Source organism: Pan troglodytes, chromosome 4 (genome assembly GCF_028858775.2).
Source record: "Pan troglodytes isolate AG18354 chromosome 4, NHGRI_mPanTro3-v2.0_pri, whole genome shotgun sequence".
Lineage (NCBI taxonomy): Eukaryota > Metazoa > Chordata > Mammalia > Primates > Hominidae > Pan > Pan troglodytes.
This window is the reverse complement of record NC_072402.2, coordinates 152,792,071-152,808,349: the sequence shown is the minus strand read 5'-3', so window position 1 is coordinate 152,808,349 and position 16,279 is coordinate 152,792,071. Positions and strand designations below refer to the sequence as shown.

Below are 16,279 nucleotides of genomic sequence, written 5' to 3'. Positions count from 1 at the left end.
TCTTTGCACTGGTTGAGGACGGCAAAATAAATGATATTCAGGCCAGTACTCTTTATCTCCAACCCATGGCAGGCATTACTAATCAATCACTGCCCTCCTTCGCACTGTGCCTAGAGGCAACTTTTTACAAGCCCTTTCAACACAGTGTTCCAGGTAGCCACTACCAATCAATTTCAGGTTGAAATCTGAGACTTGAAACCTATTTGCCTTCCCTGCACTAGCCAACTTCTCTCTGTAAATTAGGAGGCCTGTGGTGCCAAGCAATACAGAAGTTAAAACTACTACTTGCAGAAGGAGGATGAGTATGAGAGGAATACAAGGAAGGTGAGTTAGTAGGACAGAGACAGGATGAATGTTGAGTTTTTACATTCTATAGTTTCCAGAACGTCTTAAGACCTGGGTTTAATTTTGCTGTAGATGCTGTAGGAAGTAAGGATGAATCATTGTCACCACCATGAAAGATTTAACTGTTATGTGCAAATGATTGTTAATTACATTCTCTGCCTCCATTAAAGAGGTAAATGACTATTTCAACTTCTCCCTGGGTGGCCAGTGTGTACATATTCCATCCCTAATTCTTCCATGAAAACATTTAAATGGTGCTTTTAACAACCAACCCAGCTTTAAACGCAGCAGCTTTAGAGGTGATGTGCTAACTCTGAAATAGCGTCTTACATAAACTCAAATGATCCTCAGTTATGGGAAAACAAATGTATGCACATCTCTTAGAATCCTTCTTTTTTTGCTGATTCATTCTCATTCTTAATTTAGCAAAAATGCTAAATAATAATAAAATTGATGCCTTACCTGAAAAGGTGAGTCGGCAACACCAACAGATTATTTCTTAGGCTGCATCTTTCATATTTTCTCCCAATAAATAAAAAGAGATGCCTCTCAAATTAGCACTTAGCAGAACTAAAAACCTATTTATTATCTGCTGGATAACTGGAACAAAAATAGAAATGTGAGTTGCCCAAAGATTGATGACTTTCCCAGGATTCCAACCTAAACAAAGGTTGTTGAGATCATCTGTGTCTGAGAACGCCCCCCTTTTGAGTTCGGCAAAGACATTCCAAAAGAACCTTCTGTAAACTAGAGATAAACATTTTCCCCAGCACTGTCTAATGGCTCTGCCTAAACTGAGCAGATGGGGCACCGGGGTGGGTCTAGCCCTTGAGATCACTGAGCATTTTCCTATTTAATTGTACTTTGAAAGCAGATTGTTCTGCTCAGGCACCTGTGACCAGTAGCATTTGGGAATTTGCCCATCTTGTTTGATGGAGGTCATCCAACTTGGAGGTCACTCACTTCATCTTTCATCATGACCTCCTTCCTCCAAATGATCCTTGAAGGTAGACACCTGGTACATCCTGGACATCGGCAGGCCTTGCATTTTGACCCTGTTGGCCAGTCCTCAATCTCAAGTCTTTCTAAATTAGCCATTTATTAAGCACTATTATATGCTGAGCACTGTCCTAGAAGCTTTATGGATATCATCACACAAGAACTCTAAGTAAGAGATAAGTGCTAAAGTCATTTCCACTTTATAAATGAGGAAACTGAGGCTGAGAAAGATTAAATGATTGCTCCCAGGTCACACAGCTAGTAAGTGGGAGAGCCCCAATTAAAAGCCAGGATCCAGAGTCTTTGCACTAAGTTCAATGTAAACTTGCCGCAGAGCCAACGACATTTCATTCAGACACTCAAGGAAATAATAGACATAGTAGATTCTTTTGTGATCCTTCAACCATCCATGTTGTTGTGTTGGACCAACAAAGCATTTTAATGTCAGAATCTAAAACATCAAAAAGATGGTTCTCTTACTATTACCAACAATGGCTTAAAATTGATGTCATGGGCATTTTTCTTTTAGCTACCCAGCAGATGAAATTCTTTATCACCTTTGGGGAATTCTGCTGGTCCCTAACCTTAAGCATCTTGTTAAGGAGCCTGAAAATGTGGTGCTGTCTTCTTCTCTCCTTTCTTTTGAGACAGGGTCTCATTGTCACCCATGCTGGAGTGCAGTGGCATGATCATAGCTCACTGCAGCCTTAATTTCTGGGCTCCAGTGATCCTCCCACCTCAACTCCCAAGTAGCTGGGACTATAGGCACACGCCATCACACCCAGCTAATTTTTATATTTTTTTGTAGAGATGGAATGTTGTCATGTTGGCCAGGTTGGTCTCGAACTCCTGAGTTAAAGCGATTTGCCTGCCTCAGCCTCCCAAAGTGCTGGGATTACAGGCATGAGCCACTGCACCCAGTTTGGTGCTTTCTCATCTTGTAAGATGGCGAGTGAGAAAGTTGAGAAGCCAGATACTAGGGAGAAGAAACCTGAATCCAAGAAGGCTGATGCTAGTGGCAACATGACAAAGGGTAACCTCAAAGCTAAAAAGCCCAAGAAAGGGAAGCCCCACTGCAGCTGAAATCCTGTCCTCATCAGAGGAATTGGCAGATATTCCCGACCTGCTATGTGTTCCAGAAAGGCACGTACAAAAGGAAGTATTCAGCGGCTAAATCCAAGATTGAAAAGGAGAAGTTTCTTGCAACTGTTACAAAACCAGTTGGTGGTGACAAGAATGGTGGTGCCCCAGTGGTTAAACTTCACAAGATGCCTAGCTATCATCTACTGGAGATGTGTCTAAAAAGTTGTTGAGCGGCTGGGCGCAGTGGCTCACACCTGTAATCCCAGCACTTTGGGAGGCTGAGGTGGGTGGATCACCTGAAGTCAGGAGTATGAGACCAGCCTGGCCAACATGGTGAAACCCCTTCTCTACTAAAAATACAAAAATTAGCCAGGCATGGTGGTACGCACCTGTAGTCCCAGCTACTTGGGAGGCTGAGGCAGGAGAATCGCTTGAACCCAGGAGGCAAGAGGTAGCAGTGAGCCGAGATCGTGCCACTGCACTCCAGCCTGGGCGACAGAGCGAGATGCTGCCTAAAAAAAAAAAAAAAAAAAAAAAAACCTGCAGTCAGCATGCCAGAAAACTGCAAGCCAGCATCTCTCCCAGGACCATTCTGCTCATCCTCACTGGGCGCCACAGAGGCAAGATGGTTTTCCTGGAGCAGCTAGCTGGGCAATGGCTTTTACTTGTGACCGGACCTCTGGTCCTCAATTGAGTTTCTCTGCAAAGAACACACCAGTAATTTGTCACTGCCACCTCTACAAAAATTGCTATCAGTCAGCAATGTGAAAATCTCAAAACATCTTACTGATGCTTACTTCAAGAAGAAACTGCAGAAACCCAGACACCATGAAAGTGAGATCTCTGGTGCAGAAAAAGAGAAATATGAAGTGATAGAGTAGCGCCTGGTTGATCAGAAAGCTGTGGACTGGCAAATTTTACCAAAATCAAAGCTATTCCTCAGCTCCAAGGCTAACTGTGATCTCTGTTTGCCCTGACGAGTGGAATTTATCCTCACACATTGATGTTCTAAATTTCTTAAGGAGAATCTAATTAAATAACTGATACTTTTTTTAATGTAGTGCTTACCTTCCCAACCCCTCTTGAAAGCAGGGCACCCAGGACTTTGAAACAGCAGCAAGAGATGCAGAGAATAGGAGACTGCAAAGAATCCATCCTGGGGGCAGGTGATAGCAAAACAAAATCCCATTCCCAGGAGAAGTAGGGTCAGCAGTGTTCACTGTATGTAGCTAGCAGCACCTCTGCAGGCTGTGGTAATCAGGCTCAGTGGCAGGCACTGCAGGGACCCTGTCAGTCTGGTTCCGTGGCCAGGGACTATTCACAATTCTAGCATTGGTCCTGGCTGCCCACTCTCCTTTTGATCTTGCCCAATTCTCCAGCCTTTCAGGTCACTGTGGGGGGTGCCGAATGCCCTTTCCATACATTTCTTCTCTGCTTATATCAGTCAGTTTCTGCTGCTGCTTGCTCTAACTAGGCCAGGGAGGTGGAAGTCTAGTAGGCAAATGCCTCAGTTCTCCACAATCCCTTGCCAATCACTTCACTGAAGGGTTGCCAGGGGGACCTAATTTTAGGATAAAATTCAGATTCTAGAATTTTGGTACCCTTAGATAAGACTATCTATTTAGCAATAAATGCCAGCTCTGAAGTAATTCATTTGTACTTGGCTACTCCAGGTAAATTTACCAGCCCTATAGATGCCTGTTGGGGCCCAGAAAACAATACCCTAAAGTGAAGCCCTCAGAAGCAAATGTTTCTCCCTGACCTGCTCCTGCCCTCCTGTCTCTCAGTCCCATTCACCTACAAGGCTAGCCAGAGAAACTAGAATCTCTCTTCCCCAATGTAGGTCATAGGAACCAGAACGCCCTTTCCTTAATGCCAGCCATAAAACCTAAAAATATTATTCTAACTTTCCCCCACTTTTCTGTGTGAAAACTGGCCATAAAGAAATGATCTGACCTATTTTGTTTGTCTGTGAGTCATAAGACCCCCCCTTCCAGAGAGGGTCCTGCCCCATACCTAGAAGGAAGGAAAGCCACTCAGACAGGCCAAGAAGAACCTAGACAGACAGGCCTCGCTGAGTTTCACTACTCGGTCATGCCTGTTTTGTCCAATCCTATTTCCACACGGCTGTCCACACTTTGTTGAACCTAAGCATAAAAATGGACAGTTTCCCCTGTATCTTTGGGTCTTCATTCTAAAGGCTCTCTTGCATACACGTTAAATAAATTTGTATGCCTTTTTTCTAATTAATCTGCCTCATGTCAGTGATTTTCAGCAAACCTTCAAGGGCCCTTGGCCCCTACATGCCCTAAATGGTCCGGGTTTCATCTTAGAAACAGGGAGCTGGATTCCAGCAGAGCCCAAGGGTTTGCAGCAATCAAAATATCTTAGGGAAAAGGATCCTAGGTCTCCACATTAAAGAGAAAATGTTTGGCTGGTTTGGCTGGTACCTAACAAGACAAGAAAACTTCTTAAGCGAAGGAGGCTTTTGCAAAAGAAAATATTCTTCAAAAATCAAGTGAATAAAAGTTGAAATTGACAGGATGCTTTATTGTCTCTGACGCTACACTGTTTTGCCTTTGGGGAGTGGGTTTTACACACACACGGGCTACAAAATAATTTTTTAATGTCTTCTACACAGAAAAGTTACCCATTGAAATTCCCAGCTGCTTACAATTGTGTTTCTGGTACGATATCCACACATACTTTTTCTATTCAACTGTAAGTCAGCAAATGTCTTCTATGTGTTAAGCACTTTGCTAGGCCCTAAGAATACAGAGTTGAATCAGGTCAGTCCTTGTCCCTGAGAATTAAAAGCTAAGAGAATACAAAGTGCAATGAGAACACTGAAGATGAGGAGCTACCTGGAGAAACCCAGAAAGGAAAGCAACATTTAAACAAACCTCAAAGGAACAATAAAACAAGTTGATTCTTAGCTAATAAGTCATCAACCTTGTCATTTTACGTGCTACACATGCCTATATCCATTTCCCCCATCCTAATAACACTCTAATGTATTTCCTTTTGGGAATTTACCACACCAATATGTATAATCATGGGAAAATAATTCCAGGTACCCACCCCCCAGCACAAAAGCTGAAGTCACCAGAGGATTCCCCTCCAGTTACAAAACAACCAGGGCACAGACCTGCAGCCTAGGCTTAGCTAGTTGTCTTTTGGGACTTTGAGTCTAGAACAAATGCAGGGAGAGAAGAAGAGTTGATGGTAGACCAACCAGGAGACAAGCCAGACTCTTACTTCCATGAGGCCATTGCGGGGGTCCCTGCTGCTCAATCCTCCCAAGTCCTGTTAGGTTCTTGCCTCTTCTCAAACATGGTCCTCTAAAGTGCCTCATACTCAGAGAGCCTCTCATAGGTTCCCTCTGTGGGATCCAGCTCCCCTAACCTTCCATTAAATTCCCATTGGCTTAAGTAGCCAGAGTCTTTACAAACCAGGGAACCTATCTAATTTATTACAGCTGGGCATCTTATGGCAGGTTATAGAGCCCACCAAAGCTCCCATAGTCCAGGTGCCATCCTCCTTGCCAAAGACCACCAATCATTTTTTCTTTCCACTGCTATCTTCGCACACTCCTCTTATCTTCTGTTTTTCCTCTTGTATTAGTCCATTCTTGCACTGCTACAAAGAAATACCTGAAACTGGGTAATTTATAAAGAAAACAGGTTTAATTGGCTCACAGTTCTGCAGGCTATACAGGAAGTATGGCTGGGGAGGCCTCACGAAACTTTCAGTCATGGCAGAAGGGGAAGCAGACATATCTTACATGGCTGGAGCAGGAAGAGAGTGAAGGGGGAAGTGCTACACATTTTTAAACAACCAGATCTCGTGAGAACCCACTATCAGGAGAACAGCAAGGGGGCAATCCACCCCCATGATCCAATCACCTCCCCACCAGGCCCCTCGTCCAACATTGAGGATTACAATTCGACATGAGATTTGGAGAAGTGATAACCCAACCATATCACCCCTCAGGTGTTCAGTAGCTCAATTTCTCCTTTGAAAACTTACAGGCTCAAAACCAAATACGTTATTTTACATGGAAATTTTTAGCCATCTCTAGGCACTAGATAATGATGGGATACATACCCACCCTCCCAATCCTTTGAAAAACATTAAATGTAATGTTGCAGGGTTAGCCACATATAGATTACTGAGCCAGAAAATGGTGTTAGACCTCAAGTATCTTTGCTTCAGTTTTATGGGTAATTAAGCTGAAAATACTGCCAGGGCTTGAGAAATCAATTAAATTGAATGTATAGAATACAGTGTCCACCTCCATAACATGTTCAGGATAGTGTTGGGGTGTTACTGTCCAGACCAAGGAGCCGCTGGAGCTTCATGTTGTCTCCATGTGCAAAATGAATGGGCCAACAGCAGAGAGATATAACTAAGAATAATAAGCAACTATTGCCACTACTGTTTATCAAGTGTACCAAGGGAGCAGGGACCAAATCTACTTTGTTCATTGCCAAATCCCCAAAGCCTAACACATTGGAGCAAGTGTTCTGTACATATGTTTTGTTTTGTTTTGTTGTTTTGTTTAGTCACCCAAGCTGGAGTGCAGTGGCTGAATCTTGGCTCACTGCAACCTCTGCCTCCCAGGTTGAAGTGATTCTCTTGCCTAAAGCCTCCCAAGTAGCTGGGATTACAGGTGCCTGCCACCACGCCTGGCTAATTTTTGTATTTTTAGTTCAGAAGGGGTTTCACCATGTTGGCCAGGCTGGTCTTGAATTCCTGACCTCAGGTGATCCACCCGCCTCAGCCTCCCAAAGTGCTGGGATTACAGGCGTGAGCCACCACACCCGGCTGTACATATGTTTTTAATCAATGAATGTCAGGCATAGGCTAAGCACTTTATCTACATCATTTCATTTAATCCTTTCCACGCTGTGGCAAGTGTCATTCTCATCTATAGCCGACGTGACAGTGGAAGCCCTGAGAGATTAAGCAATTAGGACATAAAGGAGGTGGGACTTGAATTCAGGCTCAAATGACTCCAAGGCTTGTGTTGTTAAGCATGATGCTACACTGCCTCCCTCTACACTTCCTGAGCACCATCATCAAGAAGCCCACTGCCTAGGGAAAGAGGCAGATATGGACGGAATATTGCAGGAAGTTGAACAGGACAGGGCTAAGGAGTGAGGCCGCATGCCCACTGCCACTACCTTAGTTGGCAAGTTTCTTATGACTGTCTGCTACTACCACCTCCTCACTGATTTTCATTTTCCAGGTCTACCCACCTAAAATTCATTTATCACATTGTGGGTAATGGTATCTTCCTACCACACAATTAGGTCATGGCATTCTCCTACCTAAAACGCTTCAATGGCTCTGCCATTGCCCTCAGGGTAGAGTCAAAAGCCCTCGACCTGCAGCCACATCCTCACCTGGAAGCTCATTACACGTGCAGGATCTCAGGTCCCACCCAGACCTACATCCAAATCTGCATTTTAACAAGATCTAAGGGTAATTCATAAGATCTTTTAAGTTGCAGAAATATGGCACTAAAGTCCTTCATGAATCCTTCAAAATCACTATAAACTGGCTATCTCTACAGCCCAGTCTCCACCCCTGAGCCCTCGCACTCCAGCCACTGTGAACATCTCTCTAATCTCTCTAATGAACACCTCCCACATACAGCTTCCTTGTATGTGCCACTGTCTCCTTATTTCAAAGCTTCGCATGTGCTATTTCAGCCTCTCTACCCTGCCCCTCCTTTCCCTGGCTATACCACCTTCCTCATTCCTTAGGCCTTAGCTTAAGCATGGCTCATTTCTAGAAGCCTTCCCTGCCCATCCCCTCTGCCCCCAGCCCTAGCAATATTCGATGCCCTTGCTATGTGTGCTCAGAAACAAATGCCTCACCCATTTGCAGTTGTGTGTTCAACTTATCTTCAGTAAAGTGAGTGAGGAAAGGGATTGTGTCTTCCTTTTTCTCATTCTATCTGCAGTGCCTAGAGCAGTGCCTGACATGAGGTATTTCATAAAACCAATCGCTCTATGAAAAAGCAATGTTCGGCTTCCTCCTCATACTGTCATCCAGCCCACATTGCTACCTCTAATCCCCCGAATTAGAAAAAAAGATACATGAAACCTATTTAAACAACATTTCTCTTGCTATTGACTTTTGCAAAGAATCAATAATCAGGTGAACGATATCTGATACCAACACACACACTCATGCATGCTCGCCTACACAAAATGACACCAATTATTTATTCTGATAAAGGGAAAAGGAGTTTGTGGACTCAAGTCAAAAGGGCTAGTTGAAGGAGCATTAGAAAAGAAAATTAAGTTGCTGCACATGTGCTGAGTCATGAAGCTATTGTGGGAAGACCTCTGAATCTTCAAGTAAGGGCTGGAAGGTAAGAAAATATTGAGTAATCCCAGCACTTCGGGAGGCTGAGGTGGAGGTCAGGAGATCGAGACCAGCCTGGCCAACATGGTGAAACCCTGTCTCTACTAAAAATTACAAAAATTAGCCAGGCATGGTGGTGCACACCTGTAATCTCAGCTACTCTGGAGGCTGAGGCAGGTGAATCACTTGAACCTGAGAGGCAGAGGTTGCAACGAGTGGAGATCATGCCACTGCACTCCAGCCTGGGCAACAGAAAGAGACTCTGTCTCAAAAAAAAAAAAAAAAAAGAAAAGAAAAGAAAAGAAATATTGAACAGGCAAAGTACAAAAAAAGTGTTATGGTGTTTATGTGATTTCATTGGTCTCTAATTTTCTTAAGAGCTCAGTTGGACTCCAAGGAATAAGTAAAAAATTAGAGAATTCTTTTAAAACTTGTGACAATACCAACCCGAGAGAGGTTACATTAAGATGGCAGAGCATGGAAGATTCTTTACATCCATGATGACAATCTAAATCATCTCTTTTTCCCAATTCAAATAAGACCCTGTCTTTATACCACTTTGTACAAATCTATGGACGAATCCCACAATTAAATTGGATTGTTGTCCAACCCTCTAAGGGAGGATCACCAAGGTAGTATGAGAGAAGAGAAGTTAAATGACTTCAAAACTTACAAAGATTTTTACTTTTGGCAACTTCTAAGACATCAGCCCCCGTCTTCAGACTCCAAGTCTGATATTGTCTAGCCCAGCACCCTGCTCTGGGAGGGACAGTAAGCACATAGCCTGCATGTTCTAAGTCCCTGACGTCTATGGCAGGTACCCCAAGTGACATTATTATCACCCTGGCCAGGATGCAGCCCTCAAAACCTTATTCACATCATATTCTAAGTAGCCGCCATTAATGGATCAGAACTTGCATCCAAAATGGACCTTCTTTGTCTTTGCAGATTTGGAGCAGGATGCCCTTCTTCAGCATGAAGCTGATTTTCTCCCTTCCTCCCCCAGAGCACATTTGACTCAACCTTCATGATCTATCAACCAAAGACTCTGATTTGAATCAAAGTCCCCTTTCCATGCATATCTTGAACATAAAGGTTTTCCCTGAATCAAGTCCAATGTTAATCCATTTAATGCCTTCCTTTTTATACCGCTTTTAACTTTTTCGAAAGCATTCGAAATTACATTACTATTTCATTCTCAGAAAATCCCTGTGAGCTAGGTTAAACAAGTAGTATTATCTCCAAGAGAACTAAGGCCCAGAGAATTTAAATCAATCACAGAAAATCATGCAGTGAGTTAAAGGGAAAATGGGGTTGAACATCCAGGGAGCCTAGCGGCCATTCCGCACTCTTCACATGATGTTACCCTGCCTTAAATTTATCTAGATCTCCTGGGGGGTTGAGGGGAGCTGCTTCCTCCTCTCAGGTTACTCTTTTCCACTTGAGCTTGAACTCTACACACACACAAACACACACACAACACACACACATGTGCCTGCACACATATGCAAACAGGGATACACATGTGCATATAGAGAAACCTGCACACAGAAAGATACTTGCATAGAAAGGAATATACTCACATGCCAAAACACACAGAGAGACAGGCTTACACGTGCCCAGAGACAGGAAACAGAGATATAGAGGGATACATTCAGAAAGACACACACAGGTTATTTCATATTGCATGCCTGTATCAAAACATCTCATGTACCCCACAAGTATATACACACCTACTATATACCTGCAAAAGAGCTCAACTGGGCTCTAGAGAATAAGTAAAAAATTAGATAATTCACAAAAACTAAAAATAAAAATAAATTTTATAAGACACACAGACGGCCGGCCGCGGTGGCTCATGCCTATAATCCCGGCACTTTGGAAGGCCGAGGTGGGTGGATCACCTGAGGTCAGGAGTTTGAGACCAGCCTGATCAACATGGTGAAACTCCTTCTCTACTAAAAAATACAAAAATTAGCCAGGCATGATGGCGGGCACCTGTAATCCCAACTACTCGGCATGCTGAGGCGGGAGAATTGCTTGAACCCAGGAGGTGGATGTTGCAGTGAGCCAAGATCACGCCATTGCACTCCATCCTGGGCGACAGAGCTAGACTCCATCTCAAAAAAAAAAAAAAAAAGACACACAGGCACAAAGAGATGCACACACAGACACATACACAGAGACACACACACAGACGTATACACACACAGCAATCACATAGAGATATACAAACACAGACACGTGTAGAAACACATACAGAAATACAACAGAGGAAGATACAGAGACACACTCAGAAAGACACACACACACAGGAAGACTTATAAACAGACTTTCTAACAACTTTGATTTCATCCGCCCACTATGGAACATCCCATTTTTTCTGCGGGACTCTTCCAATATGAGTCATGGAAAACATCCCTGACTTTGTTCCACAAAGAACAGGCCTCCTTGTGTGAGCTCAGTGATAAGACAATGTTAGATGGGAGATTATGGCTCTCAGCAGAACTGGCATATGGCGATCTGTACAGCACTCATCCACTTATTAATCAATCATTCATAACCTAGTTTGTGCTGAGATCTTCTCAGAGGCTGTTATGCTTATTATGAGGAATCAGGAATGCATTGTAGCTGTCACATTGGGTTGTGATGACCCCATCTGGGGGCCGAATCCCTATTGTAACTGTCACATTTTCTTTAAGAACACGCTACTTGTGCATCCCTTGATTTCCCAGGAACAGGAGCATTTGCTCTTGGTACTAAAAATTGCAATAGATCTCTATGAAGAGGCAAGGGGAGAAAAGGAACAAATATAAGAGTGAGAAAGTACAAGCATGAAAAAGAATTCAAACTGTGGTCTTATCGAGGGCCCTAGTCTATGGACATAATGAAAGCCATCTTTAACTTCTTTCTTAAACCCCTCCTAATTAGGCCAGACTCTCCTTATAGAAAGTTTATGCAGACACTGTAAGTCACCTCCCCAAATCCATTCCCTTGAGTTTCCTCCACGGTGGCAGACCCTAATTTCGGAAGAGTATTTGCCCATTCCATAGGACCTTATGCTTAAAGAAAGCCATCCTATCTTCAGCCCAAGGGGAATGGATCTTGATTAGGCTAAGCTGAGCAGGGCAAATGACATTATTTTTGCCAGTTTGGGAAAGGACATACAGCCCGATTCTCACCAAGGAGATGTGAGGAGAAGCCTGCTGGTGGGACTTCAGGGAAACGTTTTCCTTTTCTACCCTTGGATGTTAATGTGTGAGATTGTGACACATAGAGCATAGAGTTGCTGTAGCCCTCTTTTTTTTTAGACAGGATCTTGCTTTGTCACCCAGGCTGGAGTGCGGTGGTGCTTACTGAAGCCGCTCAAGCGATCCTCCCACCTCAACCTCCCAAGTAGCTGGGAATACAGGTGCATGCCACCATGCCCAGCTAATTTTTTTGTATTTTTTGTGGAGATGGGGTTTTACCATATTACCCAAGATGCTGCAGCACTCTTAACAATCGTGAAAAAAACTAGCTCCCAAGATGAGCATGGAGTGGCAATTTTTTTTAATGGCTGCAAATTCTTTGACACTCCTCCCACAATCGATGAAATCTAGGTCCCCTCCCCTCAAATCTGGTAGAGCTTTTGACTACCTCTGCCAATAGAATGTGACGGAAGTGGTCTAGGGCATAAAAGGCTGTGCCATGCTTGCCTGATTCTCTTGGAGCACTCACTGCCGGCATGCTTGTTCTGAGGAAAGCCATCTGTCATGTAAGATGTCTGACAACCCTGAGACCACCACTCTGGAGAAATCTAGTGTAGGCATTCTGGCTGACAGTCCCAGCTTAGCCCAGCCTTCCAGCATCACAGGTTTCTAGATGCGTGAGTGAAGAAGCTGGAAGTGGCTCTTCCAGCCCCAGCTGTCCCAGTTCCCAGCCATTTGAGTCATCTTCAATCATTCAGATCACACCCAGCCTCTCAAGGTACCTCCCACAGAGGGCCCAGAATCGTGAAACAGGAACCAGCCATCTCTGCTGTGCCCTGACAGAAGTCTTGACCCACAAAATCCATGAGCATAACAAGTGGATTTATATACCACTATGTTTGGGGGTGATTTGTTTAGGCAGCAGAAGTAACTGGTACAAATGGCAAAGTAAAAAGATGGAAAAACTTCCTCCTTGAGGCAGCCCTGAGTGGCTAAGTTAACAAACCCTGGAGCTGCCTTATCTCTGGGCTTCTCGTTACATGAACTAATTCGTTCCTCTAGTGTTCAAGCTCTTTTGAAGTAGCATCTTAGTCAACTAGGGCTGTCATAACAAAGTATTACAGACTAGGTATCTTAAACAACAGAAATGTGTGCTCCCATAGTTCTGGAGGTTAGAAATCCAACATCAAGGCGTTTCTCCTGAGACTTCCCTCCTTGGCTTGCAGATAGCCACCTTCTTGCTGAGACCAGCAAGCTGGAGAAGCCTAAGTGTAGGTGTTCTGGCTGACAGTCCTAGCTAATCCCAGCCTTCCAGCATCACAGGGTTCTAGACTCATGAGTGAAGAAGCTGGAAGTGGATCTACCAGCCCCTGCAGCCCCAGTTCCAGCCATCTGAGTCCCCACATAGTCTTTCCTCCATGCACACATCCCTGTGTCTCTCCTGTGTGCTCAAATGTTTTCTTCTTACAAGGACATTAGCCGTCATGGATTAGGGCCCACCCCAAGAGTCTCATTTTAACTTAATCACCTCTTTAAAGGTCCTATCTTTAAATACAGTCACATTCTGAAGTAGTGTGAGTTAGGACTTCAACATAGGAATTGGGGGGTGGGGGACACGACTCAGACCATAACACATGGGATAACACATGGGTTCCCTGTTACCAAAATCATCCTAAAAAGTACAATGAGAAAAAACTAAATCAAACCAGTTTAAGCAAAAGAGTTAATAGAAGAATAGCTCAAAAATTTTAAAAAGAACAACATGAAGAAGCAACTCCAGGAATGTCAGGTTCAGTGGCACTCAAACACACTTTCACTCCTCTCTCTCACTCCATGAACTATGTTTTTGTTTTTTTTTTTTTTGAGACAGGGTCTCGCTCTGTCGTCCAGGCTAGAGAGTAGTGGCAGTCACAGCTCACTACAGCCTCGGCCTCCTGGCCTCAAGCAATCCTCCCACCTCAGCCTCCCAAGTAGCTGGGACTACAGGCATGCACCACCATGCCCTGCTAATTTTTGTTTAATTTTTTGTAGACATGGGGGTTTCACTATGTTTCCTAAGCTGGTCTTGAACTCTTGGGCTCAAGCAATCCTCCTGCCTTAGCCTCCCAAGCATGAGCTACTATGCCCGGCCTCAGCATCTCTGATTCTCTCTGGGGTTTGCCTTCGTTTTCTCAAGAGCATTATCTTGTCACTTACTCGCTGAAACATGTCAATCTCCCAGTGAACTGTGAGGATACTGTGGGGAGTAGAGCTAGAACTGGCAGGGTTCTACACACCTGCTTAGGGAGAGCAGTAAGATTCTTAGTGCTACGTGAAACAAGTGATCAGGTTTCTTGGCTTCCTGGAGTGCCCTACCATATACCTACCCACCTTTTGCCCCAGCCTATAATATGCCACATTCTATGATACTAAGAAAAAAAAACCATAAATATATCTGTGGAGAGCAGGGACATTCCAGCAGCCTCCCTGGAACTCACAGGAAAAAAGTAATTGAACATTACTGAAACAGAGGCATCTGCTATTAACATGCCTACATTCTCACATCATATCTGGACTTTAAGATAATTCTCTCGCTTAGAAAATAACAGAGAGTAATCTAAAATGTGAAAGTTAAACTATGGTGCATCCACAAAAGAAATATTATGCATTCATTAAAAAGAATGCACCATCTCTATAAGGAAACATATCCAAGCACCATACCAAGATAAAAGTAAAGTGTTTAACAGTATATATAGTATGCTGTTATGGGAGGAAAAGGAGTATGTATCTTTATCTCTTTAAAAATATGCATCATCTCTGGAAAAAAAGCCCAATAAATTGGTGACGGTAGTTGCCTCTGTATAGGGGAACTGGAAGACTAGGATGCAGAGTTAGAAGAGAGATTACTACACGTCCTCTTGACAGTAGATTAGAGCTGCAGCAGAAAAGATTCATGAACTTGAAGACACAGCAACAGAAACTATTCAAAATGAAGCTGAAAAATAAGACTGGAAAAACAAATGAACAGAGCATCAGTGAACTGTGAGATAATTTTAAGCAGCCTAATGAGATTTGGTGAAAAAAATAAACCCGCAGTTCCAACAAGTTCAATGAACCCCATACAAGAATACCAAGGTACATCATAATCAAATTGCCTAAAACCAGTAATAGAGAGAAGAGCTTTAACACAGCCAAAAGAAAAAGATACATCAAGTACAAAGGAACACAGCTAAGAATGACAGCAGACGGAAAGCCAGAAAATAGTGAAGCAACATCTTTAAAGTACTGAAAGAAAAAAAGTCAGCCTAGAACTCTATACCCACTGGAAATATCTTTCAAAAACAAAGGTTAAATAAAGACTTATTTCAGATGTAAAAAAGCTGGAAGAATTCATCACCCATAGTCACATACTATAAGACATGTAAAAGGAAGTCCATCAGAAAGAAAATGGTACCAGATGGAAATTATGATCTACACAAAGGACTGAAAAGCACTAGAAATGATAAATATGTGAATACATATACGATAATTTGTTCTTATTTTTAAATTACTTTAAAATGTTTAAACAAAAAAAAATCATGAAGATACATCTTACTGTAAAGGCATTATGTGAATTCCTGTAGGGTGGCAACACAGAAACACTTTAAAGATCAGCTGCTGGAAAGCTAAAAAGCAACTGAAATCAGTAATAGTTTGTGTTTTTTAACCTTAATCATATTATCATCTATATGTATTTAAAGATAGTCATGCACTTATGTGTAAGACCTATTACTTATTCTTGGTGAACTCATGAATTTGTGAACTTGTTGCAACAACCCACTGCCCAGAGTGTTCTGCAAACCCAGATAGGGAATCACAGAACTAAGATTCTTTTGTAAAGCAAACAAGAATCTTATGGTAGTATAAACATTGATACTTACCCCCTCATTAACACCTTGATAATAGTCCATTTTACGTATTTGAGTTTCTAAACCGTGCTCTGATCATCTTATCTGCTGTCCCATAAAGCAGGGCTTTGTGCGTGGGCACTCAGAAAGGAGCTGTCCAATGCATACATGGCATCTACAATACAGTAGCACCAATATGTGGCAACTATTTTCTGATGGCCTTCAAAACAACACAAGTCCTGGGTCATAAGTGCCAAGACCAGAATCTAAACTTCAGTTTCTCTTCTCAGTTATCTCTACCTTCCCCACTGCATATCTTCAAATCATGCCTGGTTTCTAACAACTCCAGACTTCAGCCACATTCTCTGAGGCTACAAGGCATCGGGTATGACTTACCATAGTAAATCAACTTTCAGA

The 16,279-nt window shown here is 43.0% G+C and overlaps 1 protein-coding gene and 1 pseudogene across 3 annotated transcripts in view; one reads left to right on the top strand and one right to left on the bottom strand.

Annotated features, from left to right (window-relative positions):
• Positions 1–16,279, bottom strand: part of KIF4B (kinesin family member 4B) — a 180,580-nt gene that overhangs the window by 39,831 nt on the left and 124,470 nt on the right. The window lies entirely within an intron of this gene.
• On the top strand, positions 2,290–3,439 carry LOC100614931 (large ribosomal subunit protein eL6-like; annotated as a pseudogene).